A 14,596-nucleotide genomic window follows, 5' to 3' on the forward strand; every position below is an offset into this window, starting at 1 on the left:
TTCCTTGAGAGGTGTAGTTTCCAAAATGAAACACAATATCTAATATGCCTAGGCATAATGATCCCAATTTCCCAACCACTAGTCATGGTATCTAGTAATTAAAACATAACTTTTAATAATGCAGTTTAAATAAGGAACGTACAACAAAAAGAAAGATAACATTTATACAGAGACGGCCAGCACATCATAAAGAATGGAATGTGTATGTATAGCGTATTGCTATGGTGTAGTGTGACTGACTCGGTCAGCAGCTGCAGACTTCCGTTTAACCATTAGGTCACACTGAGGTCGGATAGACTGCAAAGCCGCCAGTGAACATTAAAATAGCGATAACCCCCCCAACATGTTTCACTGCAAAAGCCCTGATTTATCCCCTGAGGACGTTGCTTTTGCAGTGAAACATGTTGGGGGGGCTCCCGTCTCTGTATAAATTTTAACTTTCTTTTTGTTTTACGTTCCTTATTTAAACTGCATTATTAAAATATTACTAGATTACATTGTTTTAATTACTAGATAACATGACTAGTGGTTGGGAAATTGGGACCATTATGCCTAGGCATATTAGATATTGTGTTTGATAAATTCATCCCTGCCAGCCACTAAGGGTCTCCTATTTGTCTCTTCTAGTTTCCAAAATGGGGTCACTTTTGGGGGATTCCTACTGTTTTGGCACCTCAACACCACTTCAAACCTGGCATGCTGCCTAAAATATATTCTAATAAAAAAAGAGGCCCCAAAATGCACTAGGTGCTTCTGGGGCTTGTGTTTTACTCCACGAGCACACTAGAGCCACATGTGGGACATTTCTAAAAACGGCAGAATCTGGACAATACATATTTAGTAGTGTTTCTCTGGTAAATCCTTCTGTGTTACAGAAAAAAATGGAATAAAGTTGAAATTCAGCAAGAAAAATGTAATTTGCAAATTTCACCTCCACTTTGCTTTAATTCCTTTGAAATGCATAAAAGGTTAAAAAAAACTTTCTAAATGCTGTTTTGAATACTTTGAGGGGTCTAGTTTTAAAAATGGGGTGTTTTAAGGGGTTTCTAATACATAGGCCCCTCAAAGCCACTTCAGAACAGAACAGGTACCTTAAAAAAAAGGCTTTTGAAATGTTCTTAAAAATATGAGAAATTGATGTTTATGTTCTATGCCTTGTAACGTCCAAGAAAAATAAAAGAATGTTCAAAAAGCGATGCCAATCTAAAGTAGACATATGGGAAATGTGAACTAGTAACTATTTTGGGTGGTATAACCATCTGTTTTACAAGCAGATTTAATTCCGAAAAATGCTATTTTATCTACATTTTCTCTAAACTTTGCAATTTTTCACAAATAAACACTGAATATATCGGCCAAATTTTACCACTAACATAAAGCCCAATGTCTCACGAGAAAACAATCTCAGAATCGCTTGGATAGGTTTAAGCGTTCCGAAGTTATTACATAAAGTGAAATATGTCGGATTTGAAAAATGGGCTCTGAGCCTTAAAGGAACAGTGTCATCACAAATAATTTTTTTATATGTTAAAGATGTTAGTGCTTTAATAAAAACGTTTATATTCATTTGTGTGTTTGTGTTTTACTGTCTCTTATTTTTACACTTTTTCTTCCCTATGGGGGCTGCCATTTTTTGTTCCATTTCTGTGTGTGTCGATTAACGACACACACAGACATGGAGTACGGCAGCCACAGTCCCATAGGGACTGTGAACGGCTCCCGTCCCATTCACGTCCGTGTACGGCGTCTGTGTGGGAACTGCGCATGCGCCGCTCCCACACAGTCCTATTCGAAATTGGCGCCGTCCGGCGCCATTTTCCTGTGGACCGGAAGTCGCGGCCGGACAGTAATATTACTACTTCCGGTCGCGGCTTCCGGACTTGTGCACATGGAACAGCGGCAGCAAAGGGAGCGGACGGCCCGGAGGGAGCCGCGGCGGCAGGAGCAGGTAAGAGATTTCAATGTATGTTAGTGTTTGTGTGTGTTTACTACTGTATGTAAACCTACTACACTGTGGGTTACCTCAAAAAATGGCGACACACAGTGTAGGAGGTTAAACCTTTCAAACCCCTCGTTTATCCCGGCACTAGCCAGGATAAAGGAGGGGGGGATGCTGAGAGCTCACTAGAGCGAGAGCTTTTAACCCAATGTTGCAATGCTGCAATTTTGGGAACTAGCTCCATCTAGTGACCAAAAATGGGTAGTATTATAAATTAGAAAAAATTTATAATATTTCCTGACTCGCGAAAAAAATAAAAAAAATTTGAACAATGTTTAATCACCCACACACTAAATGTTTAAATTTTAAAAAAAAAACATGTTTTTCGGGCGACACCATGCCTTTAAGGCCCACCTAGGCTGCGTCCTTAAGGGGTTAACCCCTTCGCGCTCAGGTCAGTACTATTACGTCGCGCTGAGCGCATCGTTCGCGCTCTGCTCAGTAATAGTACTGACCTGAGTTAACACGGCGCCATCTTTCCCCGGCGCGTGTTTGAGTTCTGATACCTGCTGTTTCCGACAGCAGGCTATCACAGCTCAGTGTGCAGGGACCGATCGCGGTGGTCCCCGCCGATTAACCCCTTAGAAGCCGCGTTCAATAGCGATCGCGGCTTCTTAGGGGTTAAGCTGCCATCGCCGGCCTGCTACACGATAGCGGGCCGCGATGGCTACTATGGCAACCAGAATTCTAACGATGGACTCTGGCTATGCCATCGACGGAAGCCTAGTGGGTCCTGACCAAGTCAGGACCCACTATGCTTGCTGTCAGCGAACAGCTGACAGTTCTAATACACTGCACTACGTATGTAGTGCAGTGTATTAGAATAGCGATGAGAGCCTCCTGCCCTCATGTCCCCTAGTGGGACAAAGTAAAAAAAAGTTGTGTAAAAAAAAGAAAATAAAAGTTTTAAAAGTAAAAATCCCCCTTTTTCCCTTATCAGTCCTTTATTATTAATAAAAAAATATAAATAAACAAATAAACTATACATAATTGGTATCGCCGCGTCCGTAACGTCCTGAACTACAAAACAATGTCGTTATTTATCCCGCGTGGTGAACGCCGTAAAAGAAAATAATAATAAACCGTACCACAATCACAATTGTTTGGTCACTTCATCTCCCAAAAAATGGAATAAAAACAGATCAAAAAGTCGCATGTACCTAAAAATGGTACTGATCGAAACTACAGTTCGTTATGCAAAAAATAACTCCTCGCACGACTTTCCTGATGGAAAAATAAAACAGTTATGGCTCTTAGAATAAGGTAACACAAAAAATAAATTATACTTTACAAAATGTATTTTATTGTGCAAACGCCATAAGACATAAAATAAAACTCTAAACATAGGGTATCGCCATAATCGTATCGCCCCGCAGAATAAAGTGAATATGTCATTTATAGCGCATGTGAACACTGTAAAAAAATTTTAATAAAAAACAATAGTAAAATTCCTGTTTTTTAGTCACCACGCCTCTTAAAAATAGAATAAAAACTGATCAAAAAGTCGCATGCACCTCAAGAAAACTACAATGAATTCCTCAAGGTCTCTAGTTTCCAAAAAGGGGTCACTTTTGGGGGTTTCCACTGTTTTAGCACCACAAGACCTCTTCAAACCGGACATGGTGCCTAATAAATTAAATTAATTAAAAGTCACCTCTACTTTGCTCTAAATTCCTGTGAAACACCTAAAGGGTTAATAAACTTTCTAAATGCTGTTGTGAATACTTTGAGGGGTCTAGTTTCTGAAATGGGGTGTTTGATAAGGGTGTCTAATATATGGGCCCCTCAAAGCAACTTCAGAACTGAGCTGGAAACGACAAAATAAAATAAAAATGAGGCAATACTTCGGTTCTTACATTATACTCATAATGAGCCGTGCCCACCCCGAAATGACCCCAGTTTTGACCGTTTGTATAAACGGAGACCCCTATTAGACCGTTTCAGTGCCCGGTTTTCCCAAGCATACAACCCCGAGAAGTGTATTTCTATTGATGAGTCCTTGGTACATTTTAAAGGGAGGGTTCGACAGTGCATCAGGGTATACCTACAAATTTAGGATATATGAAGGGAAGGACACCAGTATTCAGCCCCCAGAATGCCCCCCCTTACTGGGAGTTAATACAAAAATTGTGTGGGATTTGGTGCACCCACTGCTGGACCAGGGTCTACTCTACCTGGATAATTTTTATACCAGCGTCCCACTCTTCGACTGCCTCGCTTCCAGAAGTCCTGCGGCATGCGGCACTGCTAGAAGAAATCTGAGAGGCCTCCCTAAGACTCTGCTTGGGCAAAAAAGAAGGCGTGAGAGCCGGGCACATTCTAGCAGCAACATATTGTGTGTCAAGTACAAGACAAGGGAGATGCCACACCAGTACCCATGTACCTGTACGAGGTACCAGTACAGAGACCCCCAAACCAGACTGCATCCTGGACTACAATAGGTACATGGGAGGGGTGGACTTGTCAGATCAAGTCCTGAAGCCCTACAGTACTTCTGGAAGCGAGGCCACACGCATCGTACCAGGGCAACACTTTTTAGGAGAAGTTCCCCAAACTGGCAAGAAGGGAAAAAGTCAAAAGAGGTGCAAAGTCTGCTATAAGAGGGGGATAAGGAGGGACACAATATATCAATGTGACGTGTGTCCCGAAAAACCAGAGCTCTGTATGAAAGTGTTTTCAAATTTATCATCCATCCCTTTATTTTTAATTTACCCCAGTTTTACTCGCTCTGATCCACTTCGCACAGCTTACCCCTCCTCATCTTTCCCCTCTGAGCCCTGCTGTGTGCCCAGGCAGCTGATAACAGCCACATGTGGGGTATTGCCGTACCCGGGAGAACCAACATTACAGTTTATGAGGTGTATATCTCCGGTGGCGCATGCTGGGCACACTATATCGGACACTGAATTGGCATATATGTATAGAAAATTGCAAATTTCACTCTGCACCAACTGCTGCACATTATCTTTTACACAATACCTGTGTAGTCAAAATGCTCACTACACCTCTAGTTGAATGCCTTAAGGGGTGTAGATTTTAAAACAGGGTCACTTCTCGGGGGTTTCAACTGTACTGGTACCTTAGGGGCTTCTGCGTACAAGACTTAGCACCAGAAAAGTTCCAGTAGGCCAAATGGTGGTCCTTTCCTTCTGAGCCCTGCCGTGTGCCCAGGCAGCTAATAACAGCCACATGTAGGGTATTGCCGTACCCGGGAGAACCCACATTACAGTTTATGGGGTGTATGTCTCTGGTAGCACATGATGGGCACAATATATCGGACACTGACATAGCATATATATAGAAAATTGCAAATCTCACACTGCACCATCTGCTGGGCATTATCTTTTACACAATACCTGTGGGGTCAAAATGCTCACTACACCTCTAGATGAATTCCTTAAGGGGTGTCGTTTTTAAAACGGGGTCACTTCTCGGGGGTTTCAACTGTACTGATACCTCAGGGGCTTCTGCACACATGACTTAGCACCAGAAAATTCTAAGCCTTGTAACGTCCAAGAAAAATAAAATAATGCTCTAAAAACTATGCAGATCTAAAGTAGACTTATGCGAAATGTGAACTAGTAACTATTTTGGCTGGTATAACCATCTGTTTTACAAGCACATGCATTAAAATTCGGAAAAATGCTATTTTTTCAAATTTTTGCAATTTTTCACAAATAAACACTGAATATATTGACAATTTTACCACTAACATAAAGCCCAATGTCTCACGAGAAAACAATCTCAGAATCGCTTGGATAGGTTTAAGCATTCCGACGTTATTACCACATAAAGTGAAATATGTCAGATTTAAAAAATGGGCTCTGAGCCTTAAGGCCCAAACTAGGCTGCGACCTTAAGGGGTTAATGTCAATGGCCATTCTAAGCTGAATGTGCCTGCTCTCGTCAGATCGCTGAAGTTACACAGCTTAATCCCTCGTTAGTACCAGTGTGGGAGGCTGTCTGGGAATCCGTGGTGCGGTTGACTTTTTATTATGTCGTTTAGATTTTGTTTCACAATCGATTAAAAAGGACTATAGATTAAAGCATTTAATGTCAATGGCCATTCTGAGCTCAATGTTCCTGCTGTCGTCAGATTGCAGAAATTACACAGTTTAAGGCCTTGCTAGTACCAGTGTGGGAGACTGTCTGGGAATCCGTGGTGCGGTTGACTTTTTATTATGTCGTTTAGATTTTGTTTCACAATCTATTAAAAAAGACTATGGATTAAAGCGTTTGATGTCGATGGCCACTCTAAGCTGAATGTGCCTGCTCTCGTCAGATCGCAAAAGTTACACAGCTTAAGGCCTTGCTAGTACCAGTGTGGGAGACTGTCTGGGAATCCTTGGTGCGGTTGACTATTTATTATGTCGTTTAGATTTTGTTTCACAATCGATTAAAAAGGACTATGGATTAAAGCGTTTAATGTCAATGGCCATTCTAAGCTGAATGTGCCTGCTCTCGTTAGATCGCAGAAGTTACACAGCTTAACGCCTCGCTAGTACCAGTTTGGGAGACTGTCTGGGAATCCGTGGTGCGGTTGAATTTTTATTATGTCGTTTAGATTTTGTTTCACAATCGATTAAAAAGGACTATGGATTAAAGCATTTAATGTCAATGGCCATTCTAAGCTGAATGTCCCTGCTCTCGGCAGATCGCAGAAGTTACACAGCTTATGGCCTCGCTAGTACCAGTGTGGGAGACTGTCTGGGAATCCGTGGTGCGGTTGACTTTTTATTATGTCGTTTAGATTTTCTTTCACAATCGATTAAAAAGGACTATGGATTAAAGCATTTAATGTCAATGGCCATTCTAAGCTGAATGTTCCTGCTCTCGTCAGATCGCAGAAGTTACACAGCTTAAGGCCTCGCTAGTACCAGTGTGGGAGACTGTCTGGGAATCCGTGGTGCGGTTGACTTTTTATTATGTTGTTTAGATTTTGTTTCACAATAGATTAAATAGGACTATGGATTAAGGCTTTTAATGTCAATGGCCATTCTAAGCTGAATGTGCCTGCTATCGTCAGATCGCAGAATTTACACAGTTTATGGCCTTGCTAGTACCAGTGTGGGAGACTGTCTGGGAATCCGTGGTGCGGTTGACTTTTTATTATGTCGTTTAGATTTTGTTTCACAATCGATTAAAAAGGACTATGGATTAAATCATTTAATGTCAATGGCCATTCTAAGCTGAATGTGCCTGCTCTCGTCAGATCACAGAAGTTACACAGCTTAAAGCCTCGCTAGTACCAGTGTGGGAGACTGTCTGGGAATCCGTGGTGCGGTTGACTTTTTATTATGTCGTTTAGATTATGTTTCACAATCGATTAAAAAGGACTATGGATTAAAGCATTTAATGTCAATGGCCATTCTAAGCTGAATGTGCCTGCTCTCATCAGATCGCAGAAGTTACACAGCTTAAGGCCTCGGTAGTACTAGTGTGGGAGACTGTCTGGGAATCCGTGGTGCGGTTGACTTTTTATTATGTCGTTTAGATTTTGTTTCACAATCGATTAAAAAGGACTATGGATTAAAGAATTTAATGTCAATGGCCATTCTAAGCTGCATGTGCCTGCTCTCGTCAGATCGCAGAAGTTACACAGCTTAAGGCCTCGCTAGTACCAGTGTGGGAGACTGTCTGGGAATCCGTGGTGTGGTTGACTTTTTATTATGTCGTTTAGATTTTGTTTCACAATAGATTAAATAGGACTATAGATTAAAGCATTTAACATCAATGGCCATGCTAAGCTGAATGTGCCTGCTCTCGTCAGAACGCAGAAGTTACACAGCTTAAGGCCTCGCTAGTACCAGTGTGGGAGACTGTCTGGGAATCCGTGGTGCGGTTGAATTTTTATTATGTCGTTTAGATTTTGTTTCACAATCGATTAAAAAGGACTATGGATTATAGCATTTAATGTCAATGGCCATTCTAAGCTGAATGTCCCTGCTCTCGTCAGATCGCAGAAGTTACACAGCTTAAGGCCTCGCTAGTACCAGTGTGGGAGACTGTCTGGGAATCCGTGGTGCGGTTGACTTTTTATTATGTTGTTTAGATTTTGTTTCACAATAGATTAAATAGGACTATGGATTAAGGCTTTTAATGTCAATGGCCATTCTAAGCTGAATGTGCCTGCTATCGTCAGATCGCAGAAGTTACACAGCTTATGGCCTTGCTTGTACCAGTGTGGGAGACTGTCTGTGAATCCGTGGTGCGGTTGACTTTTTATTATGTCGTTTAGATTTTGTTTCACAATCGATTCAAAAGGACTATGGATTAAAGCATTTAATGTCAATGGCCATTCTAAGCTGAATGTGCCTGCTCTCGTTAGATCGCTGAAGTTACACAGCTTAAAGCCTCGCTAGTACCAGTGTGGGAGACTGTCTGGGAATCCGTGGTGCGGTTGAATTTTTATTATGTCGTTTAGATTTTGTTTCACAATCGATTAAAAAGGACTATGGATTAAATCATTTAATGTCAATGGCCATTCTAAGCTGAATGTCCCTGCTCTCGTCAGATCGCAGAAGTTACACAGCTTAAGGCCTCGCTAGTACCAGTGTGGGAGACTGTCTGGGAATCCGTGGTGCGGTTGACTTTTTATTATGTTGTTTAGATTTTGTTTCACAATAGATTAAATAGGACTATGGATTAAGGCTTTTAATGTCAATGGCCATTCTAAGCTGAATGTGCCTGCTCTCGTCAGATCGCAGAAGTTACACAGTTTAAGGCCTCGCTAGTACCAGTGTGGGAGACTGTCTGGGAATCCGTGGTGCGGTTGACTCTTTATTATGTTGTTTAGATTTTGTTTCACAATAGATTAAATGGGACTATGGATTAAGGCTTTTAATGTCAATGGCCATTCTAAGCTGAATGCGCCTGCTCTCGTCAGATCGCAGAAGTTACACAGCTTAAGGCCTCGCTAGTACTAGTGTGGGAGACTGTCTGGGAATCCGTGGTGCGGTTGACTTTTTATTATGTCATTTAGATTTTGTTTCACAATAGATTAAAAAGGACTATGGATTAAAGCATTTAATGTCAATGGCCATTCTAAGCTGAATGTTCCTGCTCTCGTTAGATCGCTGAAGTTACACAGCTTAACGCCTCGCTAGTACCAGTGTGGGAGACTGTCTGGGAATCCGTGGTGCGGTTGAATTTTTATTATGTCGTTTAGATTTTGTTTCACAATCGATTAAAAAGGACTATGGATTAAATCATTTAATGTCAATGGCCATTCTAAGCTGAATGTCCCTGCTCTCGTCAGATCGCAGAAGTTACACAGCTTAAGGCCTCGCTAGTACCAGTGTGGGAGACTGTCTGGGAATCCGTGGTGCGGTTGACTTTTTATTATGTTGTTTAGATTTTGTTTCACAATAGATTAAATAGGACTATGGATTAAGTCTTTTAATGTCAATGGCCATTCTAAGCAGAATGTGCCTGCTCTCGTCAGATCGCAGAAGTTACACAGCTTAAGGCCTCGCTAGTACCAGTGTGGGAGACTGTCTGGGAATCCGTGGTGCGGTTGACTCTTTATTATGTTGTTTAGATTTTGTTTCACAATAGATTAAATGGGACTATGGATTAAGGCTTTTAATGTCAATGGCCATTCTAAGCTGAATGTGCCTGCTCTCGTCAGATCGCAGAAGTTACACAGCTTAAGGCCTCGCTAGTACCAGTGTGGGAGACTGTCTGGGAATCCGTGGTGCGGTTGACTTTTTATTATGTCGTTTAGATTTTGTTTCACAATAGATTAAATAGGACTATGGATTAAAGCATTTAACGTCAATGGCCATTCTAAGCTGAATGTGCCTGCTCTCGTCAGAACGCAGAAGTTACACAGCTTAAGGCCTCACTAGTACCATTGTGGGAGACTGTCTGGGAATCCGTGGTGCGGTTGAATTTTTATTATGTCGTTTAGATTTTGTTTCACAATCGATTAAAAAGGACTATGGATTAAAGCATTTTATGTCAATCGCCATTCTAAGCTGAATGTCCCTGCTCTCGTCAGATCGCAGAAGTTACACAGCTTAAGGCCTCGCTAGTAACAGTGTGGGAGACTGTCTGGGAATCCGTGGAGCGGTTGACTTTTTATTATGTCGTTTAGATTTTGTTTCACAATCGATTAAAAAGTACTATGGATTAAAGCATTTAATGTCAATGGCCATTCTAAGCTGAATGTGCCTGCTCTCGTCAGATCGCAGAAGTTACACAGCTTAAGGCCTCGCTAGTACCAGTGTGGGAGACTGTCTGGGAATCCGTGGTGCGGTTGACTTTTTATTATGTCGTTTAGATTTTGTTTCACAGTCGATTAAAAAGGAGTATGGATTAAAGCATTTAATGTCAATGGCCGTTCTAAGCTGAATGTGCCTGCTCTCGTCAGATCGCAGAAGTTACACAGCTTAAGGCCTCGCTAGTACCAGTGTGGGAGACTGACTGGGAATCCGTGGTGCGGTTGACTTTTTATTATGTCGTTTAGATTTTGTTTCACAATCGATTAAAAAGGACTATGGATTAAAGCATTTAATGTCAACGGCCATTCTAAGCTGAATGTGCCTGCTCTCGTCAGATCGCAGAAGTTACACAGCTTAAGGCCTCGCTAGTACCAGTGTGGGAGACTGTCTGGGAATCCGTGGTGCGGTTGACTTTTTATTATGTTGTTTAGATTTTGTTTCACAATAGATTAAATAGGACTATGGATTAAGGCTTTTAATGTCAATGGCCATTCTAAGCTGAATGTGCCTGCTATCGTCAGATCGCAGAAGTTACACAGCTTATGGCCTTGCTTGTACCAGTGTGGGAGACTGTCTGTGAATCCGTGGTGCGGTTGACTTTTTATTATGTCGTTTAGATTTTGTTTCACAATCGATTAAAAAGGACTATGGATTAAAGCATTTAATGTCAATGGCCATTCTAAGCTGAATGTGCCTGCTCTCGTTAGATCGCTGAAGTTACACAGCTTAACGCCTCGCTAGTACCAGTGTGGGAGACTGTCTGGGAATCCGTGGTGCGGTTGAATTTTTATTATGTCGTTTAGATTTTGTTTCACAATCGATTAAAAAGGACTATGGATTAAATCATTTAATGTCAATGGCCATTCTAAGCTGAATGTCCCTGCTCTCGTCAGATCGCAGAAGTTACACAGCTTAAGGCCTCGCTAGTACCAGTGTGGGAGACTGTCTGGGAATCCGTGGTGCGGTTGACTTTTTATTATGTTGTTTAGATTTTGTTTCACAATAGATTAAATAGGACTATGGATTAAGGCTTTTAATGTCAATGGCCATTCTAAGCTGAATGTGCCTGCTCTCGTCAGATCGCAGAAGTTACACAGCTTAAGGCCTCGCTAGTACCAGTGTGGGAGACTGTCTGGGAATCCGTGGTGCGGTTGATTCTTTATTATGTTGTTTAGATTTTGTTTCACAATAGATTAAATGGGACTATGGATTAAGGCTTTTAATGTCAATGGCCATTCTAAGCTGAATGCGCCTGCTCTCGTCAGATCGCAGAAGTTACACAGCTTAAGGCCTCGCTAGTACTAGTGTGGGAGACTGTCTGGGAATCCGTGGTGCGGTTGACTTTTTATTATGTCGTTTAGATTTTGTTTCACAATAGATTAAAAAGGACTATGGATTAAAGCATTTAATGTCAATGGCCATTCTAAGCTGAATGTTCCTGCTCTCGTTAGATCGCTGAAGTTACACAGCTTAACGCCTCGCTAGTACCAGTGTGGGAGACTGTCTGGGAATCCGTGGTGCGGTTGAATTTTTATTATGTCGTTTAGATTTTGTTTCACAATCGATTAAAAAGGACTATGGATTAAATCATTTAATGTCAATGGCCATTCTAAGCTGAATGTCCCTGCTCTCGTCAGATCGCAGAAGTTACACAGCTTAAGGCCTCGCTAGTACCAGTGTGGGAGACTGTCTGGGAATCCGTGGTGCGGTTGACTTTTTATTATGTTGTTTAGATTTTGTTTCACAATAGATTAAATAGGACTATGGATTAAGTCTTTTAATGTCAATGGCCATTCTAAGCTGAATGTGCCTGCTCTCGTCAGATCGCAGAAGTTACACAGCTTAAGGCCTCGCTAGTACCAGTGTGGGAGACTGTCTGGGAATCCGTGGTGCGGTTGACTTTTTATTATGTCGTTTAGATTTTGTTTCACAATAGATTAAATAGGACTATGGATTAAAGCATTTAACGTCAATGGCCATTCTAAGCTGAATGTGCCTGCTCTCGTCAGAACGCAGAAGTTACGCAGCTTAAGGCCTCACTAGTACCATTGTGGGAGACTGTCTGGGAATCCGTGGTGCGGTTGAATTTTTATTATGTCGTTTAGATTTTGTTTCACAATCGATTAAAAAGGACTATGGATTAAAGCATTTTATGTCAATGGCCATTCTAAGCTGAATGTCCCTGCTCTCGTCAGATCGCAGAAGTTACACAGCTTAAGGCCTCGCTAGTAACAGTGTGGGAGACTGTCTGGGAATCCGTGGAGCAGTTGACTTTTTATTATGTCGTTTAGATTTTGTTTCACAATCGATTAAAAAGTACTATGGATTAAAGCATTTAATGTCAATGGCCATTCTAAGCTGAATGTGCCTGCTCTCATCAGATCGCAGAAGTTACACAGCTTAAGGCCTCGCTAGTACCAGTGTGGGAGACTGTCTGGGAATCCGTGGTGCGGTTGACTTTTTATTATGTCGTTTAGATTTTGTTTCACAATCGATTAAAAAGGACTATGGATTAAAGCATTTAACGTCAATGGCCATTCTAAGCTGAATGTCCCTGCTCTCGTCAGATCGCAGAAGTTACACAGCTTAAGGCCTCGCTAGTACCAGTGTGGGAGACTGTCTGGGAATCCGTGGTGCGGTTGACTTTTTATTATGTCGTTTAGATTTTGTTTCACAATCGATTAAAAAGGAGTATGGATTAAAGCATTTAATGTCAATGGCCGTTCTAAGCTGAATGTGCCTGCTCTCGTCAGATCGCAGAAGTTACACCGCTTAAGGCCTCGCTAGTACCAGTGTGGGAGACTGACTGGGAATCCGTGGTGCGGTTGACTTTTTATTATGTCGTTTAGATTTTGTTTCACAATCGATTAAAAAGGACTATGGATTAAAGCATTTAATGTCAACGGCCATTCTAAGCTGAATGTGCCTGCTCTCGTCAGATCGCAGAAGTTACACAGCTTAAGGCCTCGCTAGTACCAGTGTGGGAGACTGTCTGGGACTCCGTGGTCCGGATGACTTTTTATTATGTCGTTTAGATTTTGTTTCACAATAGATTAAATAGGACTATGGATTAAAGCATTTAACGGCAATGGCCATTCTAAGCTGAATGTGCCTGCTCTTGTCAGAACGCAGAAGTTACACAGCTTAACGCCTCACTAGTACCAGTGTGGGAGACTGTCTGGGAATACGTGGTGCGGTTGACTTTTTATTATGTCGTTTAGATTTTTTTTCACAATAGATTAAATAGGACTATGGATTAAAGCGTTTAACGTCAATGGCCATTCTAAGCTGAATGTGCCTGCTCTCGTCCGAACGCAGAAGTTACACAGCTTAAGGCCTCGCTAGTACCAGTGTGGGAGACTGTCTGGGAATCCGTGGTGCGGTTGACTTTTTATTATGTTGTTTAGATTTTGTTTCACAATAGATTAAATAGGACTATGGATTAAAGCTTTTAATGTCAATGGCCATTCTAAGCTGAATGTGCCTGCTATCGTCAGATCGCAGAAGTTACACAGCTTATGGCCTTGCTTGTACCAGTGTGGGAGACTGTCTGTGAATCCGTGGTGCGGTTGCCTTTTTATTATGTCGTTTAGATTTTGTTTCACAATCGATTAAAAAGGACTATGGATTAAAGCATTTAATGTCAATGGCCATTCTAAGCTGAATGTGCCTGCTCTCGTTAGATCGCTGAAGTTACACAGCTTAACGCCTCGCTAGTACCAGTGTGGGAGACTGTCTGGGAATCCGTGGTGCGGTTGAATTTTTATTATGTCGTTTAGATTTTGTTTCACAATCGATTAAAAAGGACTATGGATTAAATCATTTAATGTCAATGGCCATTCTAAGCTGAATGTCCCTGCTCTCGTCAGATCGCAGAAGTTACACAGCTTAAGCCCTCGCTAGTACCAGTGTGGGAGACTGTCTGGGAATCCGTGGTGCGGTTGACTTTTTATTATGTTGTTTAGATTTTGTTTCACAATAGATTAAATAGGACTATGGATTAAGGCTTTTAATGTCAATGGCCATTCTAAGCTGAATGTGCCTGCTCTCGTCAGATCGCAGAAGTTACACAGCTTAAGGCCTCGCTAGTACCAGTGTGGGAGACTGTCTGGGAATCCGTGGTGCGGTTGACTCTTTATTATGTTGTTTAGATTTTGTTTCACAATAGATTAAATGGGACTATGGATTAAGGCTTTTAATGTCAATGGCCATTCTAAGCTGAATGCGCCTGCTCTCGTCAGATCGCAGAAGTTACACAGCTTAAGGCCTCGCTAGTACTAGTGTGGGAGACTGTCTGGGAATCCGTGGTGCGGTTGACTTTTTATTATGTCGTTTAGATTTTGTTTCACAATAGATTAAAAAGGACTATGGA

At 41.7% G+C, this 14,596-nt stretch overlaps 33 pseudogenes; all 33 read left to right on the plus strand.

Moving 5' to 3' along the window:
* The first annotated feature begins 6,240 nt into the window (after positions 1-6,240).
* Positions 6,241-6,359, plus strand: LOC142700655 (5S ribosomal RNA; annotated as a pseudogene).
* A 253-nt stretch (positions 6,360-6,612) lies between these two features.
* LOC142697008 (5S ribosomal RNA) lies at positions 6,613-6,731 on the plus strand (annotated as a pseudogene).
* A 67-nt stretch (positions 6,732-6,798) lies between these two features.
* Positions 6,799-6,917, plus strand: LOC142715710 (5S ribosomal RNA; annotated as a pseudogene).
* A 253-nt stretch (positions 6,918-7,170) lies between these two features.
* LOC142693246 (5S ribosomal RNA) lies at positions 7,171-7,289 on the plus strand (annotated as a pseudogene).
* Positions 7,290-7,356: 67 nt separating this feature from the next.
* Positions 7,357-7,475, plus strand: LOC142728035 (5S ribosomal RNA; annotated as a pseudogene).
* A 67-nt stretch (positions 7,476-7,542) lies between these two features.
* On the plus strand, positions 7,543-7,661 carry LOC142736779 (5S ribosomal RNA; annotated as a pseudogene).
* Positions 7,662-7,728: 67 nt separating this feature from the next.
* LOC142731971 (5S ribosomal RNA) lies at positions 7,729-7,847 on the plus strand (annotated as a pseudogene).
* Positions 7,848-7,914: 67 nt separating this feature from the next.
* Positions 7,915-8,033, plus strand: LOC142726973 (5S ribosomal RNA; annotated as a pseudogene).
* A 439-nt stretch (positions 8,034-8,472) lies between these two features.
* LOC142726983 (5S ribosomal RNA) lies at positions 8,473-8,591 on the plus strand (annotated as a pseudogene).
* Positions 8,592-8,658: 67 nt separating this feature from the next.
* LOC142731296 (5S ribosomal RNA) lies at positions 8,659-8,777 on the plus strand (annotated as a pseudogene).
* A 67-nt stretch (positions 8,778-8,844) lies between these two features.
* On the plus strand, positions 8,845-8,963 carry LOC142732555 (5S ribosomal RNA; annotated as a pseudogene).
* A 253-nt stretch (positions 8,964-9,216) lies between these two features.
* LOC142726994 (5S ribosomal RNA) lies at positions 9,217-9,335 on the plus strand (annotated as a pseudogene).
* Positions 9,336-9,402: 67 nt separating this feature from the next.
* Positions 9,403-9,521, plus strand: LOC142736802 (5S ribosomal RNA; annotated as a pseudogene).
* Positions 9,522-9,588: 67 nt separating this feature from the next.
* LOC142696295 (5S ribosomal RNA) lies at positions 9,589-9,707 on the plus strand (annotated as a pseudogene).
* A 67-nt stretch (positions 9,708-9,774) lies between these two features.
* Positions 9,775-9,893, plus strand: LOC142737121 (5S ribosomal RNA; annotated as a pseudogene).
* A 67-nt stretch (positions 9,894-9,960) lies between these two features.
* On the plus strand, positions 9,961-10,079 carry LOC142673007 (5S ribosomal RNA; annotated as a pseudogene).
* A 67-nt stretch (positions 10,080-10,146) lies between these two features.
* LOC142696366 (5S ribosomal RNA) lies at positions 10,147-10,265 on the plus strand (annotated as a pseudogene).
* Positions 10,266-10,332: 67 nt separating this feature from the next.
* LOC142737281 (5S ribosomal RNA) lies at positions 10,333-10,451 on the plus strand (annotated as a pseudogene).
* Positions 10,452-10,518: 67 nt separating this feature from the next.
* LOC142716268 (5S ribosomal RNA) lies at positions 10,519-10,637 on the plus strand (annotated as a pseudogene).
* A 439-nt stretch (positions 10,638-11,076) lies between these two features.
* LOC142727005 (5S ribosomal RNA) lies at positions 11,077-11,195 on the plus strand (annotated as a pseudogene).
* Positions 11,196-11,262: 67 nt separating this feature from the next.
* LOC142732154 (5S ribosomal RNA) lies at positions 11,263-11,381 on the plus strand (annotated as a pseudogene).
* A 67-nt stretch (positions 11,382-11,448) lies between these two features.
* On the plus strand, positions 11,449-11,567 carry LOC142733689 (5S ribosomal RNA; annotated as a pseudogene).
* Positions 11,568-11,820: 253 nt separating this feature from the next.
* LOC142727016 (5S ribosomal RNA) lies at positions 11,821-11,939 on the plus strand (annotated as a pseudogene).
* A 67-nt stretch (positions 11,940-12,006) lies between these two features.
* On the plus strand, positions 12,007-12,125 carry LOC142696488 (5S ribosomal RNA; annotated as a pseudogene).
* A 67-nt stretch (positions 12,126-12,192) lies between these two features.
* Positions 12,193-12,311, plus strand: LOC142735539 (5S ribosomal RNA; annotated as a pseudogene).
* Positions 12,312-12,378: 67 nt separating this feature from the next.
* On the plus strand, positions 12,379-12,497 carry LOC142698298 (5S ribosomal RNA; annotated as a pseudogene).
* A 67-nt stretch (positions 12,498-12,564) lies between these two features.
* LOC142731786 (5S ribosomal RNA) lies at positions 12,565-12,683 on the plus strand (annotated as a pseudogene).
* A 67-nt stretch (positions 12,684-12,750) lies between these two features.
* On the plus strand, positions 12,751-12,869 carry LOC142727038 (5S ribosomal RNA; annotated as a pseudogene).
* A 67-nt stretch (positions 12,870-12,936) lies between these two features.
* Positions 12,937-13,055, plus strand: LOC142688779 (5S ribosomal RNA; annotated as a pseudogene).
* A 439-nt stretch (positions 13,056-13,494) lies between these two features.
* LOC142713997 (5S ribosomal RNA) lies at positions 13,495-13,613 on the plus strand (annotated as a pseudogene).
* Positions 13,614-14,052: 439 nt separating this feature from the next.
* LOC142667485 (5S ribosomal RNA) lies at positions 14,053-14,171 on the plus strand (annotated as a pseudogene).
* Positions 14,172-14,238: 67 nt separating this feature from the next.
* LOC142696609 (5S ribosomal RNA) lies at positions 14,239-14,357 on the plus strand (annotated as a pseudogene).
* A 67-nt stretch (positions 14,358-14,424) lies between these two features.
* Positions 14,425-14,543, plus strand: LOC142734897 (5S ribosomal RNA; annotated as a pseudogene).
* Positions 14,544-14,596: the final 53 nt, after the last annotated feature.

The sequence above is a fragment of the Rhinoderma darwinii genome, chromosome 1 (genome assembly GCF_050947455.1).
Source record: "Rhinoderma darwinii isolate aRhiDar2 chromosome 1, aRhiDar2.hap1, whole genome shotgun sequence".
Taxonomy (NCBI): domain Eukaryota; kingdom Metazoa; phylum Chordata; class Amphibia; order Anura; family Rhinodermatidae; genus Rhinoderma; species Rhinoderma darwinii.